Genomic DNA, 20779 nt, shown 5'->3' on the forward strand with positions numbered 1-20779 from the left:
CCAAAGATGAGGCTTTATCAACTTGGCCGAGGGGAGATTCCGACAGGCAAGACACCCACCTGTTGTCATCATCCTCTGGCTGGCAGGCTCTGTCTACAAGATTTAGAATGAAATGCCCCAACAACTGTTGCTTTATATTGCTTTCTTTTGACCTCAAGTGCTGAGGGAAAAAATCTGTCAAAATCTTCCTACAATTTCTACTTTAAGTATTTTTATTTACTTACTATATGGGGGGGGGCAGCTGCATAGTGTACTGATGGAGTAAGAAGCCTCTGAAGTAAAGTGGAAACTGGTAATTTCCAGTCTTTTTTTTTTTTTTTGAGGAAGAAATACACCATTGAAAATAAGGCCACAAAAATGGCTAATGTGCAGATGCTCTTATTAACCTATTAAAAGGCTTGTGATGTGCTTTTCCAGGCTGGCTGTGGAGGAGGGGCAACCCCTCCTATTAGCAAACTAATTTTATTGACCATATTGTTAGCCAAAAACAGGCCCATACTTCCCATTGAAATACTTATAAGTTCGTGTTGATTAAAATTGTTCTTCATTTTAAATATTGCATTGCTTTCCACGGTTTTTTGTGCACTACAAATGCAATATGTGCAGAGTACAGTGGCGGATCTTCATGCTCCAGCACCAGGGGGCGGAGAGCAGGCGGGGCGGGGCTGGTGCTCGTCCTGTTGGCATGGCACACATCCTGGGGGTGTGGCGCCTAGCTCAGGTGGGGGAGCAGCTGTGATAGCATCCCACTGGGATCACGCTGCCGGTGGCGGTGCCCTTCCCCCGCTCCTCTTCCTCCACCAGTGGCAGTGTGCATAGGAATTCATTTATTATTATTATTTTCCCCAAAAAATAGTCCAGCCCCCCACAAGGCGTGAAGGATAGTGGACCGGCCCCCTGCTGAAAAAGTTTGCTGACCCCTGCTGTAGCTCAAGACCACCCCCAGAAACATCATACATACATCACAGAAAGAGGTGGTTCCCAGCAGAAATTTGAGTGTGTTGCTTCCTTCCTGTCTGCCAGGATACCCGACAATACCTTACAGTGGTACTTCTAGTTATGAACTTAATTCATTCCAGAGGTCCGTTCTTAACCTGAAACTGTTCTTAACTAGAGGCATGCTTTCGCTAATGGGGCCTCTTGCTGCCGCTGTGCCACCGGCACACGATTTCCGTTCTCATCCTGGGGCAGAGTTCTCAACTCGAGGTAACTCTTCCAGGTTAGCAGAGCTTGTAACCTAAAGCATTTGTAACCTGAGGTGTTTGTAACTCGAGGTACCGCTGTACTTAGTTCCTGAATGTCTTACACATATTGATAGTGTGCTCAGCTTAACACATACTTGCCAGACTGTATTTACAGGGAGGTGTAAGCCCCTACAGTCCAAAGAGAATTGGGAAGCTTTTCCCCTTTCCTTCCTCCTTGCAGAGGAATATTTGAGGTCAATTTGGGAAAGTCAAAATGGCTTCAGAATGGCCTTAGAATTCCTATAACACCCGTGAAATATACTCAGAGTCGCAAAGTGATTTCATGCTCTTTATTCAGCTCATAGTGGTGAGGAGGAATGAATGAATGTCCCCTCAAAGTATCTGCTTTATATACATTATTTACACAATGGGCTGCACATGATTGGCTAATTCCGGAATTCTACTGTAAGCCAATCAGGTTGTGGATTCACTTCTATCTGGAGCATGATTGGGTAGTTCCTGCCAACCAATCATACTGCTGCATTGTTCTAGGACCAATCAGACTGCTGCATTCTGAATCCTATTGTTCTAGAACCAATCAGACTGCTGCCTTTTGGATCCTTTTGTTCTAGGACCAATCAGACTGCTGCCTTTTGGATCCTATTGCTCTAGGACCAATCAGACTGCTGCCTTTTGGATCCTATTCAACTCAGTACATAACACCCCGTGAATCCCATTTTAAAAGAACCGCCTTGCATTTGGCAAAACAACAGGGACAGCATGAAAAGCAAATGCCCAGCTACTGAGAAGGCCAACCAAAGAAATTTTGCTGCCTGAGGTGAAAGGGAAAATTGTGTCTCCTCGCCTTCCAGCCTCTTGCCCATCTTCCACCTCCAGTTGCATGTGTGGTGTTGGAGCATGCTACCCCCTCCTTGTTCTCTCCAGCACACTACACAACCATCTGAAGGCGAGACAGAGAGTCTGCCTGCCTGCCCCCTCAGTGGGCAGGGCGGAAGCCTGGCTGGGGCTACCTTGACCCACTATGAGCCAGAGCCAGAGTTTTTCAGCAGCCTCCTTCTTACTTTGGACTTACAGGCCGGCATGTTGGGGGGGGGGGGAGAAGTGCCATGTGCACTTCCAAGGAGAGAAAGGCTGGTTCCGTCTAATATCTCCCATTGATTGATGTTCTCTGCATTGCTGGCTGCCTAATACCTGAAGCCAAATTCTCGACGGGGCCTGGGCTTGGCAGAAGAAAGGAGTCTTGTATTTGCCTGCTTTCACCCTGAAGCTCCTGCCAAGACCCCCACACAGAAACCGCCTATTCCCAAGGCACCTCATGCTGGGTGCTTGTGCTCCCCAGAGTACTCAGAGCGCAGGTGCTAGGCTTGGTAACCTGTTGGTGTTCCCCCATGTCCTCTGTTGTGGGAAGGGGTGCTTTGCTTGCCAGGGTCATGTGAGCCAGACACTACAGGGACAAATTAGCCACCCCTCTCCCAGATCCCTCACAGAGCATAAGAAGCTACTTTCTACAAAGGAAAGACATTTTTCCATCTATCTCAGTATTTGTCTGCACTGTCTGGAAGAGACTATCCAGGGTTACTGGCACTACGACTCACCTAGCATAATGTGGAGATATTGGGGATTGAACCCTGAGATGTTCTGCATGAAAAGCAGATGCACTGTCACTGAACTGTGGCCCTTCCTCAACAATTGTGCTTGTCTTAATGTTGCAGCACCTCAAAAAATGCTATCAATTCCTTTCTGAGGAAATTTCACGGAAATGTGCACCCAACATTGCATTCATTGTCTACGTGGTATGACAATATAATTGATAAATAGTATGCTAAAATGAAGCAGAGAGAAAAAAATCATTTGCTGTGCTGAAGAGTTTAATGACAGAAAAGAAGTGATGAGTACAAGCTATTGAGATGTTTGTAGGAAGCAACCATCCCCTTCCACAGTGGAGAGGGTTATGGCTTTACAATGAAGATATTTGAAAGTAAAGAGTGAATGATAAGAGCAGGAAAAGATACAAGGAAAATGTTGGAATAGAGACAGAGAAAGACATTGCCAGGCAGAGTAGACACAGAGGCTGAGGACCCAGCAATCCCACCAAGATGGCAAGAGTGGAAGGTGCTCAACCCTCTGAGAAGACAACCCTATTTTGCCCAGTAATGTTGCTTGGTCTTCTTGCATGTTCAGTGATCCAGAGATGATTCTTCATAATGGCTTAACATGGACCACAGCATGGTTCACAGCATGAGCTGGAGACCCTACCACAGTGGGCAGTACTGGACAGGCAAGCTGCTGGCATGATCACATCATAGCCTGGGTAGCTCATGTCGACTCTCATGCCTGGACCAGAGCCCCCATGTCCACCCCCAGAAGATCCACAGCAGGAGGGTGGGCAGCATTCGGAAGCACACACACAGCGGCAAGACACTTGGGAGTTGCCGTGGGAGACAAGACGGGGTCCTGGAACAATCAGGGAGCAACCACCGGGTTGGACATGCACAGCTGTGGTGTTGCCAGTGTCAACCAACACTCCGTCACTGCCGGAACCAGATCCGCCACCACATCCAGAACCGCATGAAGTTCCACAACAGGCCATCTTGAGTGAGAGAGAGGGATCTGAAACACACAACAGAATAACACTTAACATACAGGAGAGGATTGGATGGATGGACCTCAGGCATACTCCCAGGCAATCCATGAGTACATGTGGATGATTGTGCATCACCCTTCCCTCCCCTATAGTCCTGCCATACTTGTCTGATCCTTAAGAAATTAAGCAATGGAGCTGAGAAATCAATATATACCATTGAAGAAAGAGGGATTGCCTGCCAACCTTGCTACTCCTGGGAGAAATTTAAGCTTCTGGGATTCAAACCTTCATAGAAGAGGCACAAATGCAACAAGTACAGCTCCCCTCCACAATGTGGAAAGATCAAAGAAACAGAACACCTAGCTATGCCTAACCATATAGCATATGAAAGCTGAACAGATTGTATTCAATCGTACTCACTTGAGTTCAGTAGTTGTAGAGATGCTGTTGGAAGTCAGCAAATGTTGGTGGTGGCACTTCAGACTGCAGGCCTTTATATACGGTTCTAACTGATCACATGGCTTTGTTATTGGGGCATGACAAAGGTCTTAAATTAGTTGCTGGCAAAGATTGGCTTCAAGCCTTGCATCTAAAACACATCTAATTGCTTTACTCACTGCTCATGTTCTATTCTCAGGTTATTATACCCCATAAAAACCTTCCTTCTTATACATTGATGGCCGTATTCTTGGTTGACTACTAAATCCTATTTGACAAAAAATAAATCAGTGAAGCACATTGATTATGGGAGTCATCAAACAAAGTTTTTTTCTGGAATCAGATTCAGATTAACAAAGTTTGTGAAGCATGTATGTTATATTTGTCTTTAAGTATATATGTTTACTAGGAGCTACTACCATTGTACCCTTTGAAACGTGTTCTGTTCTAATAAAATCTAATTTGATTCCATGTGCTAGTTAACACTGAGTATAATCAACTATTTATATCACACGCAATCATTCTTTTGTCTTTAGAAATGCAGCTATTGCATGATTGTCGTTGCTTCTAAATGTGGAGGTCACACATCTGCACTGCAGTTACATGGTCAAGACTTCCAACTTGGCCCCAAAGATGTTTTTGGCCTACAACTCCCATGATCCGTAGCTAGCAGGACCACTGGTCAGGGATGATGGGAATTGTAGTTTCAAAACATCTTGAGGGCCGAGTTTGAAGAAGCCTGACCTAGGGTATTGCATTGGCTTACATAGAGGAGGATCTAACATCTGGGTCTTCCAGATGTTGCTGGGCTCCAACTCTCATCTGTCCCATGTATCTCTTTCACTTGCTGTTCAAAGGTGTATTAGCACAGAATTTCATCTTTCCCAACCATGCTTTTTATTATGTGGCCAGAGACCCAAACTCTGGGGTTGCGGTGCTCATCTTGCTTTACAGGCTGAGGGAGCCAGCGTTTGTCTGCAGACAGTTTTTCTGGGTCACGTGGCCAGCATGACTAAGCCACTTCTGGCGCAACCAGAGCAGCACACGTAAACGCCGTTTACCTTCCCGCCGGAGTGGTACCTATTTATCTACTTATACTTCATGCTTTCGAACTGCTAGGTTGGCAGGAGCAGGGACTGAGCAACAGGAGCTCACCCCGTTGTGGGGATTCGAACCACCAACCTTCTGATCAGCAAGCCCAAGAGGCTCAGTGGTTTATACCACAAAGCCACCCATGTCCCCTAAGATGGGTTACAAACAGAGAATTGTAGAGTTGGAAGAGATTCCTAAGGTGAACTTGTCCAACCCCACTGCAATGCAGGAATCGCAGCTGTAGAATCCCAGACGGATGGCCATCCAACCTCTGCTCAAAAACCTCCAAGGAACAAGAGTCCACAACCTTCGGAGGGAGTCCATTCCACTGTTAAAGAGCTCTTACCACCGGAAAGTTTTTGTTAATGTTTAATTTGAATCCCTTTTCCTGTAATTTGACATTGTTGGTTTGAGTCCTACTCCTTGGAGTAGCAGGAAACAAGCTTGCTCCATCTTCCATGTGATAGACCTTTAGATATTTGCAGATTACTATCCTATTACATCTCAGTCTCCTCTTTTCCAGGTTAAATATACACAATTCTCTCAAACGTTCCTCATAAGGCCTAGTTTGGAGACCCTTGATCATTATATAATATAGAGTTGTCATATTTCAAAAAGTGAAAATCCAGACACAAATGTTTTTGAAGGGTTTTTTCTTGGGGGGGGGGCAGAGTTGTCAAGCCAACATGCCATACATCTGGATTTTCCCAGACATTTCAGTGACTTCCGCCTGCACACTGTTTCCAACGGCCTAATCTCGTTGATGTCTGGGATATTGAAGACGTATGGCAAATCTATTAATGTCAGAAAATCTATAACACATCTAAATAAAGTATTATATGTTAATATGTGGAAGTTTGAGGTAGGATAAAATAAATAACATAACCAGGTTAAAAAAAGAAACCTGCAACCAGAGAAGATATGTCTAAACAAAGGAAATTTCTCCATGTTTTTGAGACAGATGGAGAAATGTAGCCAATGTCCATTTATCTGTATTCGGCACTAAGGCGAACATTGCTGGATCAGGCCAATGGCCCATTTAATCCAGAATTATCTGCCCACCATGGCCATTCAGATGCTTATTGGAGGGCCACAAACAGGGAATGGGTGGTATAGCTAGTTCCTGCTTTTGCTCGCCCAAAATTCAGCTGCAAAAAAAATCACCAACACATGCTGTGGACAACCCAAATTCAATGTCTATCTGTCTACAAGTATCCACATTCTTTAACCTGCCCTCGTCGTCCTCATTTTCACTCTAGAAAGAAAACTTGATTTGGTTACACCTAGAAGAAGTGTGCTCCACCAATCTATAAAAAGAAAATGTACGTGATATAATATAGCCAACATACTAAATTTAGCTGAGAATAGATCATAAGTAGTGAGTAAAGCTATTAGATGTGTTTTAGGTGCAAGGCTTACAGCGAATGTCTGCAGGCAACTAATTGAAGACCTTTCTCATGCCCCAATAACAAAGCCATGTGACCACTTAGAATCGTATATAAAGGCCTGCAGTCTGAAGTGCCACCATCAACATTTGCTGACTTCCAACAGCATCTCTACAACTACTGAACTCAAGTGAGTATGATGGAAGACAATCTGTTCAGCTTTCCTATGCTATATGGTTAGGCATAGCTAGGTGTTCTGTTTCTTTGATCTTTCCACATTGTGGAGGGGAGCTGTACTTGTTGCATTTGTGCCTCTTCTATGAAGGTTCGACTCCCAGAAGTTTAAAGATCTCCCAGGAGTAGCAAGGTTGTCAGGCAATCCCTCTTTCTTCAATGGTGTACATTGATTTCTCAGCTCCATTGCTTAATTTCTTAAGGATCAGACAAGTATGGCAGGACTATAGGGGAGGGGAGGGTGATGCACGACCATACACTGTGTATATGTACTCATGGATTGCCTGGGAGTATGCCTGAGGTCCATCCATCCAATCCTCTCTTGTATCTTAAGTGTTATTCTATTGTGTGTTTCAGATCCCTCTCTCTCACTCAAGATGGCCTGTTGTGGAACTTCGTGCGGTTCTGGATGTGGTGGCGGATCTAGTGGGGGCGGATCAGGTTCCGGCAGTGGCGGAGTGTTGGTTGACACTGGCAACACCTCAGCTGTGCATGTCCAACCCGGTGGTTGCTCCCTGATAGTTCCAGGACCCCGTCTTGTCTCCCATGGAAACTCCCAAGTGTCTTGCCGCTGTGTGTGTGCTTCCGAATGCTGCCCACCCCCCTGCTGTGGATCTTCTGGGAGTGGACATGGGGGCTCTGGTACAGGCATGAGAGTCGATATGAGCTACCCAGGCTATGATGTGATCATGCCAGCAGGATTCCTGTTGAGCACTGCCCACTGTGGTAGGGTCTCCAGCTCATGCTGTGAACCATGCTGTGGTCCCTGTTAAGCCATTATGGAGAGTCATCTCTGGATCACCGAATGTGCAAGAAGACCATGGAACATTACTGGGCAAAATAGGGTTGTCTTCTCAGAGGGTTGAGCACCTTCCACTCTTGCCATCTTGGTGGGATTGCTGGGTCCTCAGCCTCTGTGTCTACTTTGCCTGGCAATGTCTTTCTCTGTCTCTATTCCAACATTTTCCTTGTATCTTTTCCTGCTCTTATCATTCACTCTTTACTTTCAGATATCTTCATTGTAAAGCCATAACCCTCTCCACTGTGGAAGGGGATGGTTGCTTCCTACAAACATCTCAATAGCTTGTACTCATCTCTTCTTTTCTGTCATTAAACTCTTCAGCACAGCAAATGATTTTTTTCTCTCTGCTTCATTTTTACCATACTTTTTATCAATTGTATCATCATACCACGTAGACGATGAATGCAATGTTGGGTGCACATTTCCGTGAAATTTCCTCAGAAAGGAATTGATAGCATTTTTTGAGGTGCTGCAACATTAAGACAAGCACAATTGTTGAGGAAGGGCCACAGTTCAGTGACAGTGCATCTGCTTTTCATGCAGAACATCTCAGGGTTCAATCCCCAATATCTCCACATTATGCTAGGTGAGTCGTAGTGCCAGTAACCCTGGATAGTCTCTTCCAGACAGTGCAGACAAATACTGAGATAGATGTAAAAATGTCTTTCCCTTGTAGAAAGTAGCTTCTTATGCTCTGTGAGGGATCTGGGAAAGGGGTGGCTAATTTGTCCCTGTAGTGTCTGGCTCACATGACCCTGGCAAGCAAAGCACCCCTTCCCACAACAGAGGACATGGGGGAACACCAACAGGTTACCAAGCCTAGCACCTGCGCTCTGAGTACTCTGGGGAGCACAAGCTGTGAGCGACCTGGGAGAGGGGTGGCTAATTTGTCTTTTTTCACTGTAGTGTCTGGCTCATATGACCCTGGCAAGCAAAGCACCTCTTCCCACAACAGGGGACATGAGGGACCACCAACAGCGTGCAGAAAGTCCCCTCTCACCCCACTCAGGGAGGGAGGAGAGGAACCCAGAACATTGATGTGGAAGCTCTTATATAGAATTTTGAAATTGCCTACCCTGTAGCTCACAGGGCAGCAAACTATGGCCTGCGGGCCGGATGCAGCCCAAAGGGGTCACGAATCTGGACCGCATGGCCACTTGAGAACCTACCAAGAATCCAAGGCTCAAAGGTCACCTCAACATTTAATGTAGAAATAAGGCAGGACGACACAGGAGTTTAATGCAGGTGAGCTGTCCTGGAGCAAGCAAGCTGCCGGCTAGCCTTGCAGAGCCTCTTTTATTAGCAGAAGTCAACAATTGGAAACAGTAGTGAAACTACCCTGAACTTAACATATTTCCAGCAAGGCACAGTTCCAGCGTTAGTGATACACATGTCAGACAGTTGCTTCCCTTGACGTTAGACAAAGTTTGACCCACTCATCACGCTCCAGCCAAGTGAAACATTAAGCAAAGCTTTCTGTGAGGGAGGCAAAGGTCAGAGCGTGGGCATGGTGGCTAGACAAGTTGTGGCTTCTCTTATGCTGAGGTGGGGGTGTGCCCGCATGCTGCATTCGCCATTCCCACAATTTACCTCACCGCGGTGCCAGCTCAGTCAGTCCCCGCGCCGTGCTTCGGTAAACACCGATGTGGCTTTTCATTGGTAGAGCCGCCTTAGATTTACCTCGCTCTTCTACCATCCCAACATAAGCCGATACACACACACGCAGTGGCCAAATTCTCCTTTCTGGTCGCGCTACAGTAGCTGACAAGTCTCCATCCAACCAGCGGTTTTCCCAACCACCGACCGACACACACACACACACACACACACACACACACGCCCCATGGTCACATGCCAGCAATTGAAGGGACCAATCGGCATGCAAAGTGATTCATGAAGTTGTGGTCACGCGCGCGGAAGGCTCGGCAGTTGGCAGCTTTTGCTCAGTGTAGAAGCACTGTTCCCTCTGCTCCCTTAGCTCCTCCGCTCCGTAATGAGGGGAAACGGCAGTTTGGAGTTGGTGGGCCACCAGACGTTGCTGTGGAGCCAAGCGAGGAGCACTGGCGTGGCAGATAAAGAGGCTTGATGTGAGGAGTTTTTTGAGGGGGTGGCAGGGGGCTCCGGTGATGGTGGCCACAGAAGGGGAAGCGGGTGGCAGCCTGAGGCGGGTCGGGGGAAAGAATTGGTGGGGAAGACATGGCATTCCCAACGATGCTCCTTCCCATTCAGCTCTCCTGGCTTTTAAATAAGCGCAGGCTGTGTGTGACTGTTCTGCTTGTCTCTGGGCTGTTTCCCCTTGAAGGAGACCATGCAAAGGAGTACAGCATTGCCCCTCTCCCATCTTCCCGAACAGCGAGGAACATCTGCTACCTATCAGGTGCAGGTGGTGGTCACACGGTTGTCTGTATCTGCCCGGTGACCTAGTACACACGTGTGTGTATGTGTGTGTGTGTGTGTATTCACAGATGCATATATGGGGAGAGATAAAAGTTCATGCAATTGCTTGTGGGTGCATCTCTCTCCATGGGCGTAGCCAGGATTTATGTTGGGGTTTGGTGGGTGGCAGTGTTAATTTCTGTTTTGCCACTGAGCAGCTGCTTGGAGTCACAGGACTCTGTTTACATTCCAGAGACCTTCCAGTCTCACGGGAAAGGGAGACGGGATGTGACGTTAGTGGTTTCCTGTTTCCTTTGTTCCTTTGTTCAGTTGCTCTCTGCTTTCAAAGAGAGAGGATGTACCGTATTTTTTGCACCATGACACTCACTTTTTTCCTCCTAGAAAGTAAGGGGAAATGTCTGTGCGTGTTATGGAGGGAATGCGTACGGGTGGCATGCCTACGGATTTTCCTCCTCTAAAAACTATGTGCGTGTTATGGTTGGGTGCGTGTTATAGAGCGAAAAATACGGTACTTTTCTTTTGCTGTCTGTGTAGCTTAGAAATAAAGCATAGCATGTAGCCAAACCTCTCGTCTCTTCCCTGTGCTGGGAGCTCTGCTGGATGAAGAATGTGCCTTGGAGCCTCATCACAGGCTCGAGGTCGTTAATTATTTGTCGGAGGCGATTCCGGAGACTCAGCCCAAAGATGAGGCTTTATCAACTTGGCCGAGGGGAGATTCCGACAGGCAGGACCCCCACCTGTTGTCATCATCCTCTGGCTGGCAGGCTCTGTCTACAAGATTTAGAATGAAATTGCCCAACAACTGTTGCTTTAAATTGCTTTCTTTTGACCTCAAGTGCTGAGGAAAAAAATCTGTCAAAATCTTCCTACAATTTCTACTTTAAGTATTTTTATTTACTTACTATATGGGGGGGGGGGAGCAGCTGCATAGTGTACTGATGGAGTAAGAAGCCTCTGAAGTAAAGTGGATACTGGTAATTTCCAGTCTTTTTTTTTTGAGGAAGAAATACACCATTGAAAATAAGGCCACAAAAATGGCTAATGTGCAGATGCTCTTATTAATCTATTAAAAGGCTTGTGATGTGCTTTTCCAGGCTGGCTGTGGAGGAGGGGCAACCCCTCCTATTAGGAAACTAATTTTATTGACCATATTGTTAGCCAAAAACAGGCCCATACTTCCCATTGAAATACTTATAAGTTCATGTTGATTAAAATTGTTCTTCATTTTAAATATTGCATTGCTTTCCACGGTTTTTTGTGCACTACAAATGCAATATGTGCAGAGTACAGTGGCGGATCTTCATGCTCCAGCACCAGGGGGCGGAGAGCAGGCGGGGCGGGGCTCGTGCTTGTCCTGTGGGCATGGCACACATCCTGGGGGTGTGGCGCCTAGCTCAGGTGGGGGAGCAGCTGTGATAGCATCCCACTGGGATCACGCTGCCGGTGGCGGTGCCCTCCCCCCCCCGCTCCTCTTCCTCCACCAGTGGCAGTGTGCATAGGAATTCATTTATTATTATTATTTTCCCCAAAAAATAGTCCAGCCCCCCACAAGGCGTGAAGGATAGTGGACCGGCCCCTGCTGAAAAAGTTTGCTGACCCCTGCTGTAGCTCAAGACCACCCCCAGAAACATCATACATACATCACAGAAAGAGGTGGTTCCCAGCAGAAATTTGAGTGTGTTGCTTCCTTCCTGTCTGCCAGGATACCTGATAATACCTTACAGTGGTACTTCTAGTTATGAACTTAATTCATTCCAGAGGTCCGTTCTTAACCTGAAACTGTTCTTAACTAGAGGCATGCTTTCGCTAATGGGGCCTCTTGCTGCCGCTGTGCCACCGGCACACGATTTCCATTCTCATCCTGGGGCAGAGTTCTCAACTCGAGGTAACTCTTCCAGGTTAGCAGAGCTTGTAACCTAAAGCATTTGTAACCTGAGGTGTTTGTAACTCGAGGTACCGCTGTACTTAGTTCCTGAATGTCTACACATATTGATAGTGTGCTCAGCTTAACACATACTTGCCAGACTGTATTTACAGGGAGGTGTAAGCCCCTACAGTCCAAAGAGAATTGGGAAGCTTTTCCCCTTTCCTTCCTCCTTGCAGAGGAATATTTGAGGTCAATTTGGGAAAGTCAAAATGGCTTCAGAATGGCCTTAGAATTCCTATAACACCCGTGAAATATACTCAGAGTCGCAAAGTGATTTCATGCTCTTTATTCAGCTCATAGTGGTGAGGAGGAATGAATGAATGTCCCCTCAAAGTATCTGCTTTATATACATTATTTACACAATGGGCTGCACATGATTCGTTAATTCCGGAATTCTACTGTAAGCCAATCAGGTTGTGGATTCACTTCTATCTGGAGCATGATTGGGTAGTTCCTGCCAACCAATCATACCGCTGCATTGTTCTAGGACCAATCAGACTGCTGCATTCTGAATCCTATTGTTCTAGGACCAATCAGACTGCTGCCTTTTGGATCCTATTGTTCTAGGACCAATCAGACTGCTGCCTTTTGGATCCTATTCAACTCAGTACATAACACCCCGTGAATCCCATTTTAAAAGAACCGCCTTGCATTTGGCAAAACAACAGGGACAGCATGAAAAGCAAATGCCCAGCTACTGAGAAGGCCAACCAAAGAAATTTTGCTGCCTGAGGTGAAAGGGAAAATTGTGTCTCCTCACCTTCCAGCCTCTTGCCCATCTTCCACCTCCAGTTGCATGTGTGGTGTTGGAGCATGCTACCCCCTCCTTGTTCTCTCCAGCACACTACACAACCATCTGAAGGAGAGCCAGAGAGTCTGCCTGCCTGCCCCCTCAGTGGGCAGGGAGGAAGCCTGGCTGGGGCTAGCTTGACCCAGTATGAGCCAGAGCCAGAGTTTTTCAGCAGCCTCCTTCTTACTTTGGACTCACAGGCCGGCATGTTGGGGGGGGGGGAGAAGTGCCATGTGCACTTCCAAGGAGAGAAAGTCTGGTTCCGTCTAATATCTCCCATTGATTGAAGTTCTCTGCATTGCTGGCTGCCTAATATCTGAAGCCAAATTCTCGACGGGGCCTGGGCTTGGCAGAAGAGAGGAGTCTTGTATTTGCCTGCTTTCACCCTGAAGCTCCTGCCAAGACCCCCACACAGAAACCGCCTATTCCCAAGGCACCTCATGCTGGGTGCTTGTGCTCCCCAGAGTACTCAGAGCGCAGGTGCTAGGCTTGGTAACCTGTTGGTGTTCCCCCATGTCCTCTGTTGTGAGAAGGGGTGCTTTGCTTGCCAGGGTCATGTGAGCCAGACACTACAGGGACAAATTAGCCACCCCTCTCCCAGATCCCTCACACATAAGAAGCTACTTTCTACAAAGGAAAGACATTTTTCCATCTATCTCAGTATTTGTCTGCACTGTCTGGAAGAGACTATCCAGGGTTACTGGCACTACGACTCACCTAGCATAATGTGGAGATATTGGGGATTGAACCCTGAGATGTTCTGCATGAAAAGCAGATGCACTGTCACTGAACTGTGGCCCTTCCTCAACAATTGTGCTTGTCTTAATGTTGGAGCACCTCAAAAAATGCTATCAATTCCTTTCTGAGGAAATTTCACGGAAATGTGCACCCAACATTGCATTCATTGTCTACGTGGTATGACAATATAATTGATAAATAGTATGCTAAAAATGAAGCAGAGAGAAAAAATCATTTGCTTTGCTGAAGATTTTAATGACAGAAAAGAAGAGATGAGTACAATCTATTGAGATGTTGGTAGGAAGCAACCATCCCCTTCCACAGTGGAGAGGGTTATGGCTTTACAGTGGAGATATTTGAAAGAAAAGAGTGAATGATAAGAGCAGGAAAAGATACAAGGAAAATGTTGGAATAGAGGCAGAGAAAGACATTGCCAGGCAAAGTAGACACAGAGGCTGAGGACCCAGCAATCCCACCAAGATGGCAAGAATGGAAGGTGCTCAACCCTCTGAGAAGACAACCCTATTTTGCCCAGTAATGTTGCTTGGTCTTCTTGCATGTTCAGTGATCCACAGATGATTCTTCATAATGGCTTAACATGGACCACAGCATGGTTCACAGCATGAGCTGGAGACCCTACCACAGTGGGCAGTACTGGACAGGCAAGCTGCTGGCATGATCACATCATAGCCTGGGTAGCTCATGTCGACTCTCATGCCTGGGCCAGAGCCCCCATGTCCACCCCCAGAAGATCCACAGCAGGAGGGTGGGCAGCATTCGGAAGCACACACACAGCGGCAAGACACTTGGGAGTTGCCGTGGGAGACAAGACGGGGTCCTGGAACAATCAGGGAGCAACCACCGGGTTGGACATGCACAGCTGTGGTGTTGCCAGTGTCAACCAACACTCCGTCACTGCCGGAACCAGATCCGCCACCACATCCAGAACCGCACGAAGTTCCACAACAGGCCATCTTGAGTGAGAGAGAGGGATCTGAAACACACAACAGAATAACACTTAACATACAGGAGAGGATTGGATGGATGGACCTCAGGAATGCTCCCAGGTAATCCATGAGTACATATACACAGTGTATGGTCGTGCATCACCCTTCCCTCCCCTATAGTCCTGCCATACTTGTCTGATCCTTAAGAAATTAAGCAATGGAGCTGAGAAATCAATATATACCATTGAAGAAAGAGGGATTGCCTGCCAACCTTGCTACTCCTGGGAGAAATTTAAGCTTCTGGGATTCAAACCTTCATAGAAGAGGCACAAATGCAACAAGTACAGCTCCCCTCCACAATGTGGAAAGATCAAAGAAACAGAATACCTAGCTATGCCTAACCATATAGCATATGAAAGCTGAACAGATTGTATTCAATCGTACTCACTTGAGTTCAGTAGTTGTAAAGATGCTGTTGGAAGTCAGCAAATGTTGATGGTGGCGCTTCAGACTGCAGGCCTTTATATACGGTTCTAACTGGTCACATGGCTTTGTTATTGGGGCATGACAAAGGTCTTAAATTAGTTGCTGGCAAAGATTGGCTTCAAGCCTTGCATCTAAAACACATCTAATTGCTTTACTCACTGCTCATGTTCTATTCTCAGGTTATTATACCCCATAAAAACCTTCCTTCTTGTACATTGATGGCCGTATTCTTGGTTGACTACTAAATCCTATTTGACAAAAAATAAATCAGTGAAGCGCATTGATTATGGGAGTCATCAAACAAAGTTTTTTTCTGGAATCAGATTCAGATTAACAAAGTTTGTGAAGCATGTATGTTATATTTGTCTTTAAGTATATATGTTTACTAAGAGCTACTACCATTGTACCCTTTGAAACGTGTTCTGTTCTAATAAAATCTAATTTGATTCCATGTGCTAGTTAAAACTGAGTATAATCAACTATTTATATCACACGCAATCATTCTTTTGTCTTTAGAAATGCAGCTATTGCATGATTGTCGTTGCTTCTAAATGTGGAGGTCACACATCTGCACTGCAGTTACATGGTCAAGACTTCCAACTTGGCCCCCAAGATGTTTTTGGCCTACAACTCCCATGATCCGTAGCTAGCAGGACCACTGGTCAGGGATGATGGGAATTGTAGTTTCAAAACATCTTGAGGGCCGAGTTTGAAGAAGCCTGACCTAGGGTATTGCATTGGCTTACATAAAGGAGGATCTAACATCTGGGTCTTCCAGATGTTGCTGGGCTCCAACTCTCATCTGTCCCATGTATCTCTTTCACTTGCTGTTCAAAGGTGTATTAGCACAGAATTTCATCTTTCCCAACCATGCTTTTTATTATGTGGCCAGAGACCCAAACTCTGGGGTTGCGGCGCTCATCTTGCTTTACAGGCTGAGGGAGCCAGCGTTTGTCCACAGACAGTTTTTCTGGGTCACGTGGCCAGCATGACTAAGCCACTTCTGGCGCAACTAGAGCAGCACACGTAAACGCCGTTTACCTTCCCACCGGAGTGGTACCTATTTATCTACTTATACTTCATGCTTTCGAACTGCTAGGTTGGCAGGAGCAGGGACTGAGCAACAGGAACTCACCCCGTTGTGGGGATTCGAACCACCAACCTTCTGATCAGCAAGCCCAAGAGGCTCAGTGGTTTATACCACAAAGCCACCCATGTCCCCTAAGATGGGTTACAAACAGAGAATTGTAGAGTTGGAAGAGATTCCTAAGGTGAACTTGTCCAACCCCACTGCAATGCAGGAATCGCAGCTGTAGAATCCCAGACGGATGGCCATCCAACCTCTGCTCAAAAACCTCCAAGGAACAAGAGTCCACAACCTTCGGAGGGAGTCCATTCCACTGTTAAAGAGCTCTTACCACTGGAAAGTTTTTGTTAATGTTTAATTTGAATCCCTTTTCCTGTAATTTGACATTGTTGGTTTGAGTCCTACTCCTTGGAGTAGCAGGAAACAAGCTTGCTCCATCTTCCATGTGATAGACCTTTAGATATTTGCAGATTACTATCCTATTACATCTCAGTCTCCTCTTTTCCAGGTTAAATATACACAATTCTCTCAAACGTTCCTCATAAGGCCTAGTTTGGAGACCCTTGATCATTATATAATATAGAGTTGTCATATTTCAAAAAGTGAAAATCCAGACACAAATGTTTTTGAAGGGTTTTTTCTTGGGGGGGGGGGCAGAGTTGTCAAGCCAACATGCCATACATCTGGATTTTCCCAGACATTTCAGTGACTTCCGCCTGCACACTGTTTCCAACGGCCTAATCTCGTTGATGTCTGGGATATTGAAGACGTATGGCAAATCTATTAATGTCAGAAAATCTATAACACATCTAAATCAACTATTATATGTTAATATGTGGAAGTGTGAGGTAGGATAAAATAAATAACATAACCAGGTTAAAAAAAGAAACCTGCAACCAGAGAAGATATGTCTAAACAAAGGAAATTTCTCCATGTTTTTGAGACAGATGGAGAAATGTAGCCAATGTCCATTTATCTGTATTCGGCACTAAGGCGAACATTGCTGGATCAGGCCAATGGCCCATTTAATCCAGAATTATCTGCCCACCATGGCCATTCAGATGCTTATTGGAGGGCCACAAACAGGGAATGGGTGGTATAGCTAGTTCCTGCTTTTGCTCGCCCAAAATTCAGCTGCAAAAAAAATCACCAACACATGCTGTGGACAACCCAAATTCAATGTCTATCTGTCTACAAGTATCCACATTCTTTAACCTGCCCTCGTCGTCCTCATTTTCACTCTAGAAAGAAAACTTGATTTGGTTACACCTAGAAGAAGTGTGCTCCACCAATCTATAAAAAGAAAATGTACGTGATATAATACAGCCAACATACTAAATTTAGCTGAGAATAGATCATAAGTAATGAGTAAAGCTATTAGATGTATTTTAGGTGCAAGGCTTACAGCGAATGTCTGCAGGACACTTATTGAAGACCTCTGTCATGCCCCAATAACAAAGTCATGTGACCAGTTAGAACCGTATATAAAGGCCTGCAGTCTGAAGTGCCACCATCAACATTTGCTGACTTCCAACAGCATCTCTACAACTACTGAACTCAAGTGAGTATGATGGAAGACAATCTGTTCAGCTTTCCTATGCTATATGGTTAGGCATAGCTAGGTGTTCTGTTTCTTTGATCTTTCCACATTGTGGAGGGGAGCTGTACTTGTTGCATTTGTGCCTCTTCTATGAAGGTTCGACTCCCAGAAGCTTAAAGATCTCCCAGGAGTAGCAAGGTTGGCAGGCAATCCCTCTTTCTTCAATGGTATACATTGATTTCTCAGCTCCATTGCTTAATTTCTTAAGGATCAGACAAGTATGGCAGGACTATAGGGGAGGGGAGGGTGATGCACAATCATCCACTGTGTATATGTACTCATGGATTGCCTGGGAGTATGCCTGAGGTCCATCCATCCAATCCTCTCCTGTATGTTAAGTGTTATTCTGTTGTGTGTTTCAGATCCCTCTCTCTCACTCAAGATGGCCTGTTGTGGAACTTCGTGCGGTTCTGGATGTGGTGGCGGATCTGGTTCCGGCAGTGACGGAGTGTTGGTTGACACTGGCAACACCACAGCTGTGCATGTCCAACCCGGTGGTTGCTCCCTGATTGTTCCAGGACCCCGTCTTGTCTCCCACGGCAACTCCCAAGTGTCTTGCCGCTGTGTGTGTGCTTCCGAATGCTGCCCACCTTCCTGCTGTGGATCTTCTGGGGGTGGACATGGGGGCTCTGGCCCAGGCATGAGAGTCGACATGAGCTACCCAGGCTATGATGTGATCATGCCAGCAGCTTGCCTGTCCAGTACTGCCCACTGTGGTAGGGTCTCCAGCTCATGCTGTGAACCATGCTGTGGTCCATGTTAAGCCATTATGAAGTGTCATCTGTGGATCACCGAACATGCAAGAAGACCATGGAACATTACTGGGCAAAATAGGGTTGTCTTCTCAGAGGGTTGAGCACCTTCCACTCTTGCCATCTTGGTGGGATTGCTGGGTCCTCAGCCTCTGTGTCTACTTTGCCTGGCAATGTCTTTCTCTGCCTCTATTCCAACATTTTCCTTGTATCTTTTCCTGCTCTTATCATTCACTCTTTTCTTTCAAATATCTCCACTGTAAAGCCATAACCCTCTCCACTGTGGAAGGGGATGGTTGCTTCCTACAAACATCTCAATAGATTGTACTCATCTCTTCTTTTCTGTCATTAAAATCTTCAGCAAAGCAAATGATTTCCTCCCCTGTGGTTCATTTATCGGAAAGCCTGGAGAATGTATTCCCGGCCAGATTTGTGTGGGGCTTTCCCTGCAAAATTCTCAGAGGAGTGTTGAAATCAGACCCAGATGTAGTCCATCATTATAGAAATCACAATGGTTTATGAAGGGCTGTAGCACAATAGTCACAGCCAGTATGCTCTTGAGGCTTGCTGAGGCAGTTGCTATAAGTAGCACTGTGGGGGAGCTGGGAGAGGGGTGGCTAATTTGTCTTTTGTCCCTGTTGTGTCTGGCTCACATGATCCTGGCAAGCAAAGCACCCCTTCCCACAACAGGGGACATAGGGGACCACCAACAGGTTACCAAGCCTAGCACCTGCACTCTGAGTACCCTGGGGAGAACAAGCAATGGTGTTGGGGGCACAAGCACCCAGTATGAGGTTCCTTGGGAATAGGCAGCTACTATGGGGGGGGGGGCTTTGCAGGAGCTTCAGGGAGGAGGCAGGGAAACAGAAGATCACAAGACTCCTTTTTTCTGCCAAGTGCGGGCCACATGGATAATTTGTCTTCAGGGATTAGGCAGCCAGCAATGGAGAGAACATCAATCATTGGGAGATATTTGGCAGAACCAGCCTTTCTCTCCTCAGGGATGCCAATAGCTCTTTTTTTTTAACAATTAAAAAGTAAAGGGACCCCTGACCATTAGGTCCAGTCGTGACCGACTCTGGGGTTGTGGCGTTCATCTCGCTTTATTGGCCAAGGGAGCCAGCATACAGCTTCCGGCTCATGTGGCCAGCATGATTAAGTTGCTTCTGGCGAACCAGAGCAGAGCACGGAAACGCTGTTTACCTTCCCGCCGGAGCGGTACCTATTTATCTACTTGCACTTTGACGTGCTTTCGAACTGCTAGGTTGGCAGAGCAATGGGAGCTCACCCCATCACGGGGATTCAAACCGCCGACCTTCTGATCGGCAAGTCCTAGGCTCTGTGGTTTAACCTACAGTGCCACCCGCATCCCTTTAACAATACACCAGCCTATTAGTCCAAAGTAAGAAGGAGGCTGCTGAAAAACCCTGGCTCTGGCTCATACTGGGTCAAGCTAGCCCCAGGCTGGCTTCCTCCCTGCCCACTGAGGGGGCAGGCAGGCAGGTTTTCTGGCTCTCCTTCAGATGGTTGTGTAGTGTGCTGGAGAGAACAAGGAGGGGATAGCATGCTCCAACACCACACATGCAACTGGAGGTGGAAGATGGGCAAGAGGCTGGAAGGTGAGGAGACACAATTTTCCCTTTCACCTCAGGCAGCAAAATGTCTCTGGCTGGCCTTCTCAGTAGCAACGCATTTGCTTTTCATGCTGTCCCTGGTGTCTTGCCAAATGCAAGGCGGTTCTTTTAAAATGAGATTCAGAGGTGTTATAGGAATTCTAAGGTCTTATAAAATAAATGTACATAAATGTACAAGGCAAACACATACAGGTGAAACTCAGAAAATTAGAATATTGTGGAAAAGTTCATTTATTTCAGTAATTCAACTTAGAAGGTGAAACTAATATATGAGATAGACTCATGACGTGCAAAGCAAGGTATGTCAAGCCTTTATTTGTTATAATTGTGATGATCATGGCATACAGCTGATGAAAACCCCAAATTAACAATCTCAGAAAATTAGAATATTAAATGAAATCAGCAAAACAAGGATTGCAAATAGACCAATATTGGACCTCTGAGAAGTAGAAGCATGCACATGTACTCAGTACTTGGCTTGGGCCCCTTTTGCATCAATTACTGCCTCAATGCCGCACTGCTGAGGTGTTATGGAAGACCAGGAAGCTTCAATAGCAGCCTTCAGCTCTTCTGCATTGCTCGGTCTCATGTCTCTCATCTGTCTCTTGGCAATGCCCCATAGATTCTCAATGGGGTTCAGGTCAGGCAAGTTTGCTAGCCAATCAAGCACAGAAATCCCAT

The sequence above is a fragment of the Podarcis raffonei genome, chromosome 16 (genome assembly GCF_027172205.1).
Source record: "Podarcis raffonei isolate rPodRaf1 chromosome 16, rPodRaf1.pri, whole genome shotgun sequence".
Taxonomy (NCBI): Eukaryota; Metazoa; Chordata; class Lepidosauria; order Squamata; family Lacertidae; genus Podarcis; species Podarcis raffonei.